The sequence below is a fragment of the Zingiber officinale genome, chromosome 1B (genome assembly GCF_018446385.1).
Source record: "Zingiber officinale cultivar Zhangliang chromosome 1B, Zo_v1.1, whole genome shotgun sequence".
Lineage (NCBI taxonomy): Eukaryota > Viridiplantae > Streptophyta > Magnoliopsida > Zingiberales > Zingiberaceae > Zingiber > Zingiber officinale.
This window is the reverse complement of record NC_055986.1, coordinates 103,915,690-103,923,003: the sequence shown is the minus strand read 5'-3', so window position 1 is coordinate 103,923,003 and position 7,314 is coordinate 103,915,690.

The window sequence follows — 7,314 nt, the reverse complement described above, 5'->3', positions numbered from 1 at the left end:
CCTTAGGTTCATGCCATCGGGTCCATCGAGTTTCCTTTTTCCACTGCACCTCTGGTCCTCCCATAGCACCACGACTCGCAAGGATACGATCCAAAACAAAAATAGAATTTGTACATATATCGATCCTATATTCCATAAAGGGATGTACATGTAATCTAGATCGAAACAAAAATGTAAAATTCTAATAACTAATACAGCTCCTGCTGTATTTAACTTTACAATCATGCACACATAATAAAATGCCCTTGACATGTCCAAGGGTCCAATCACACACAATATCTATAGGTCATAATAGTTGGAGCCTGCAACCACAAAGTTAGCACATCCTACTATTATCCTGCCTAAATTATGTATGACATGTGCATAATCTATTTGAAAACCAAACACACAGAGGCAAACCCTAGCTCTGATACCAATTGTTGGTTGGTCCTAGGAAGATCGTACCGGTTTCACTGTACAAAAATTTTGTATAAGTGTCGAACCTTTCCTAAACATCCTATTGTGTTCTTTAGAAGTTAAATTAGGAATCCTAAACGAAACTTAACATTATTGATTTCAAATTTAATTTATTTGTTCTTAATGGTTTAGATTTGCATCGCAAGCGAAACTTAACACTATTGATCCAAATCAACCTATGTTATAAGTTCAATTAAATATTAATTTCCAAAATTGGCTTCCAGGACTGCATGGCAAGGCACATGACCTTCTTGGGTATGGGAGCATCCACCACCGCCTAGACAAAGCCTTTTAAGGAAAGCTAATATTTAATTTTCTTATATAACTCTAGGTTTAACCAACAGGAACAATCGAATCATAAATTCAAAAAATAAAAAAAAACACAAACTTGAATAACAAATTCGAAAAACTAGAATCTAATGCCTCTTATGTTTGAAATTCTTACAAATAAAAATAACTAGTATGATGCGGAAAATAATTACTAGTTATATCTTCCTTTGTATGCAACAACCTCTTGATCTTCTAATGTATTCCTCTTCTTATCTCGGACGTTGTGTGGACAACGATCTACCGAGATGAAAACCACCAAAGCTCCTTCTCCTCCCTGCAAGATTCGGCCACCACAAGTACTCCAAGAATAGATGTAGTTCGGCCACCACCACCAAGCTCCAAGGGATGCTTCCTTTCTCTCCTTCTTCTCCAAGCTAGAATCCGGCCACCTTCAAGCTCCATGAGATTATAAGGTCCGACCAATGAAGAAGAAAGAAAAGGAAGGAGGAAAAACAATAGGGCCAGCCACCACCAAGGAGGAAAAGAGAGGAAGAAATAGAATAGAGTCGTTACCCTTGAAGGCACCTCTACCCTCTCTTTTATAATCCTTGGCCATGGAAAATAAGGAAATTTAAATAAAAACTTCCTTAATTCCTTTGCCATGAAAAGGAATTTTTTTTAATTAAAAGCAATTTCCTCTTCTTAATTATAATGGTCGATCACCTATAAGCTCTAAACAAGGAGAGTTTTAATTAACATAAGAATTAAAACTTCCTAATTTGTTTCCGAAAATTTATAAAAAATTTCTCCAATAATTTTTCCCTTCATGGTGGGTTATAAAAGGAAATTTTATAAATTAAAATATTTCTTTTAAAAAAGTATGTGGATGATTTCCAAAAAGGAAAGTTTTATCTAAAATTAAAATCTCCTTTCAATCTACAAATAAGGAAAGATATCAAATCTTCTCTTAATCTTTTGTAGATACTTATAAAAGAAAATTTTTAATTTTAAAACACTCTTTTTAAATCATGAACATGGTTACAAAAAAGGAAAGTTTTATCAAAATTAAAATCTTCTTTCAATCTACAAATAAGGAAAGATTTCAAATCTTTTCTTAATTTTTTGTAGACACTATAAAAGGAAAGATTTAAATTTTAAACTCTCTTTTATAAAACCATGTTATCCATATAAGAAAAGATTTTAAATAAAATCCTTTTAATTTTATTAGGGTCGGCCACATCATGCTTGGGCTCCAAGTATTGGCCGACCCCTCCATCTTTGCTCAACCCTTTGCTTGGCCGGCCTAAGCTTGGTCTCCAAGCTTGCTTGGCCGACCCCTTTGGGTTGGATAAGGAGTGGGTATGCGGTGTTGGTTGCTACTCGGAAAGCCTATAGGTTCCACTGTACAAAAATTTTGTACAAAGATCTGAACCTTTTCCTAGCTACCATGTGTTCTTTTAAATTAAATTTTGGATCTCCTGCGGAACTTAACACGTTTGATCCAAAACTTAATCTATTTGTTCTTTTAGGTTTTCACTTGGATCTCCTGCGGAACTTAACACGTTCGACCCAAGTCTCCTTAAGTTATTAATTCCATTAAATATTAATTTCCATAAAAGGTTCCCAGTACTGACGTGGCGAGGCACATGGCCTTCTTGGATATGGGAGCAACCACCACCGACTAGACAAAACCTTTAATAGAAAGCCAATATTTAATTTCCTAAAATAACTTTAGGTTAACCAAAGAGAACAATCAAATCACAAGGAAAAGAAAGAAACAAAAGAACACAACTTCGAAAAAACATATTCGAAATACTAGAACGTAAGCCTCTTGTATTTGGTATTATTTCCATAAATAACTAGCATGATGCGGAAATAGAAATTACTAGTTATACCTTGTAGAAAAACCTCTTGATCTTCTACCGTATTCCTCTTCTAACCTCGGACGTTGTGTGGGCAACGATCTACCAAGATGAGAAACCACCAACCACCTTCTTCTTCTCCAAGCAAGGTTCGGCCACAAAGGAAGAACTTTACCAAAGAAGAAAATCAAAATACTAACCAAGCTCCAAGAGATGCTAGCTTTCTCTCCTTCTTCTTCTTCTTCTCCAAGTAGTATCCGGCCACCACAAGAACTCCAAGAGGGATGAAGTATTCGGCCACCACAAGAGGAAGTGAAGGAGAGGGTAATGGCCGGCCACAACACCAAGGAGAAAGGGAGAGAAAATAATAGAGGTTGTATCTTGTGAAGGCACCCTCACCCCTTCTTTTATATTCCTTGGCTTAGGCAAATTAGGAAATTTAATTACAATAAAATTTCCTTAATTTCCTTGACATGATTTATTTGAGAAAAATAAAATAAAATTTCCCAAATAAACTCTAATGGCCGGCCACATCAAGAGGAAGCAAATTGGACAAGTTTTAATCAACAATTAAAACTTTCCTTATTTGTTTCCAGAAATTTTAAAAAATAAAATTTCTCTTTAAAAATCTCTTCATGGTTAATAAAAGGAAATATCTATAATTTTAATTTTATTAACATGTGAATAATTTTAAAGAGAAAATAAAAAACTCTCCAATCTACAAATAAGGAAAGAGATCTAATCTCTTTCTTTAATCTTTTGTAAATCTTTTACAAGAGAGATATTTTAATTTTAATTCTCTTTAAAATATATCTTCCGCATAATAATAAAATCTAAAATTAAATTTCTTTTTTATTTAATTATGGCCGGCCCTACTAGCTTGGGTTAGGGTAGGCCACCTTAAACCAGCTTAGGCCGGCCCTAGCTTGGTTCCCAAGCTAGCTTGGCCGCCCCTTTAGGTGGGTATAGAAGGTGGGTATATGTGGGTATAGTACTCTATAAATAAGAGGCTACGATAGGGACCGAGAGGAGGAATTGGTTTTGGTCTCCGATAAAATTAAGCATCCCATGTTCCTTGAACACACAACTTAATTTTATCAATGATAATTCATTCCACTAGAGAACTATCATTGAACTACCGCACCAATCCCAAATTACATTTTGGGCTCCTTCTTATTATGAGTGTGTTAGTCTCCTGTTTAAGATATCGAATGTCCACTAATTAAGTGAGTTAATGACAACTCATTTAATTAATATCTAAGTCCAAGAGTAGTACCACTCAACCTTATTATCATGTCGGACTAAGTCCACCGCAGGGTTTAACATGACAATCTTTATGAGCTCCTCTTGAGGACATTATCAACCTAGTATCACTAGGACACAGTTTCCTTCTATAATCAACAACACACACTATGAGTGATACCATTTCCCAATTTATCGGGTTTATTGATTCATCGAACTAAATCTCACCCATTGATAAATTAAAGAAATAAATATCAAACATATGTGCTTGTTATTATATTAGGATTAAGAGCACACACTTCCATAATAACTGAGGTCTTTGTTCCTTTATAAAGTCAGTATAAAAGGAACGACCTCAAATGGTCCTACTCAATACACTCTGAGTGTACTAGTGTAATTATATAGTCAAGATAAACTAATACCTAATTACACTACGACCTTCTAATGGTTTGTTCCTTTCCATTCTGGTCGTGAGCTACTGTTTATAATTTATAAGGTACTGATAACATCATCTTCTGTATGTGACACCACATACTATGTTATCTACAATATAAATTAAATGAACAACTACAAAACAAATGTAGATAATTAGACCAAATGTGATTCTTTATTCATAATGAATGTTTACAAAGCTTAGGCTTTCAGTATACACTCCAACATGCGGTGGGTATAAATCTCTATATACAAGAGGCTATGATAGGGACCGAGAGGAGGAATTGATTTTGGTCTCCTGATGAAATTAAGCTTCCCGTGTACACCCCGAACACACAACTTAACTTCATCAATAATAATTCATACCATTAAAGAATTATTATTGAACTACCGCACTAATCCCAAATTAAACTTTGGGCTCCTTCTTATTATGAGTGTGTTAGTCTCCCTGTGTTTAAGATGTCGAATGCCCTCTAATTAAATAAGTTACCGACAACTCTCTTTAATTAATATCTTAGTTCAAGAGTAGTACCACTTAACCTTATCGTCATGTTGAACTAAGTCCACCTGTAGGGTTTAACATGACAATTCTTATGAGCTCCTCTTGGGGACATTATCAACCTAGATTACTAGGACACAGTTTCCTTCTATAATTAACAACACACACTGTAAGTAATATCATTTCCCAACTTATCGGGCCTTTTGATTTATCAAGCTAAATCTCACCCTTTGATAAGTTAAAGAAATGAATACTAAATATATGTGCTTGTTATTATATTAGGATTAAGAGCGCACACTTCCATAATAACTAAGGACTTGTTCTTTTATTAAGTCAGTATAAAAAGAACTTTCCTTAAATGGTCCTGCTCAATACACTTAGAGTGTACTAGTGTAATTTATTAGTCAAGATAAACTAATACCTAATTACATTACGACTATTCCAATGGTTTGTTCATTTCCATTTTAGTCGTGAACTACTGTTTATAATTTATAAAATATCGATAATACGATCTCTTGTATGTGACACCACACACCGTGTTATCTACAATATAAATTAATTGAACGACTACACTCAGTATATATAAATGTAGATACTTGACCAATGTGATTCTTATTTCTAAATAAATGTTTATACAAAAGCTAGGCTTTTAGTATATACCCTAACACAATCAATTACAAATCGATAGAAATGAGATGCTTCCCATTGTTGAGGGGGGGGGGGGGATTGTTGGGATTATAAACATAGTCCACATTAAAAAATACATGGAAAAAATCATAGGTTTATAAGAGAAAAATATCTTCATTAGTATGAGCCCTTTTGGATAGAGCCTAAAAGAAAAATCATGAGGTTTTAGGTCTAAAGTGGACAATATCATACCATTGTAAAAATATCTAAATTATTTTGGTCCTAACATTAGCGAGGTACTAGGAGGACCGAGGGCTTCGCTAGCGCGATGCTAGACTTTCCTAGCCTATTGTAAGGACAAGCTTGTAGCACGGTGCTAGGACGACCAAGAGTTCCATTAGCGTGATGTTAGGTTCTCCTGTCCTGCCATAAGATGAAGCCACTAGTGCAGACCTAGGATGACCGAGAGCTTCGCTAGCACAATGCAAGGGTTTTCATGGCCTATCGTAAGGCAAAGCCACTAGTAAAAGACTAGGAGGGCCGAGAGCTCCGCTAGTGCAATGTTAAGTTCTCCTGACATGTTGTAAGGCAAAGCCACTAGTGAGGGGCGAGGAGGGTCGATAGCTCTACTACCGCGATGCTAGATTTTCCTAGCTTGTTGTAAGGCGGAGCCACTGACACAGGGCTAGGAGGGCCAAGAGCTCCATTAGTATGATACTAGGTTCTCCTGTCCTGTCATAAGGCTGAGCCACTAGTGCAGGGATAGGAGGGTAGAGAGCTCCGCTAACACGATGCTATGTTTTTCTAGCCTATCATAAGGTGGAGCCACTAGTCAAGGGATAGGATTGTCGAGAGCTTCGCTAGCGCAATGCTAGATTTTCCTAGTATATCATAAAGTGGAGCTACTAGCATGGGACTAGGAGAGCCGAGAGCTTTGCTAGTGTGATGTTGAATTTTCCTAGCCTGTCGTAAGATGGAACCACTAGTGCGGGGTTAGGAGGGCCAAGAGCACCTCTAGCACGGAGCTAGGTTCTCCAAGCTTGTCGTATGGCATAATCACTAGCAAGGGGCTAAGAGACCTAAGAGCATTGTTAGGACAATGCTAGGTTCTCCTGATCTGTCATAAGGCATAGTCATTAGCGAGTGGATCCAAGAGGACAAGCAAACTATGAGGTTCTAAGCCTACCAGAAAGCTAAGTCTGTCAAAATGTTGAGCCATTAGTGCGTGGGGCTAAGAAGGCTATTGAATTTATGAGACTACCGAGATACTTACCCCATTAGTCTTGAGATATTGAAACTCTGAGTCTATCAAGATACTAAAACTCTTAGTCTGCCAAAATATTAGGACTCTAGGTCCACTGAGATATTGAGACTCTGAGTTTGTTGATATATTGAGATTTTAGGTCTGTTGAGATACTAAGACTCTATAAGAATGATGAGCTGTTAGCTCATGGGGCTAAGAGGGATATTGAATTTTTTAGATTGTTGAGATACTATGACTCTGAGTCTGCTAATATATTGGGTCCCTGGGTCTGTAAAGATACTGAAATTGTTAGAATGATGAGCCTTAGCACGTGGAACTAAGAGGGCTGTTGAATTTCTAAGACTACTGAGATACTGAGACTCTGAGTCTGGTAAGATATTAGGACTCTTGGTCTACTAAGATACTTAGTTTTTTCAAAATGATGTGTTATTAGCACATGGGGCTAAGAGAGCTATTGAATTTCTGAGACTCTAGAGATACTAAGACTCTGAGTTTGCTAAGATATTGGGACTTATGAGTCTGCTAAGATACTAAGACTCTGAGTATGCTGAGATATTGGGTGTTGGTATCATGTGGTAGTTTTAATATGATCATCCAAGTCAGGTTAGGTCCTGTTAGTATTTAATCCTTTTGTCTAAGTGTACAGGAGTTTAGGAATACAA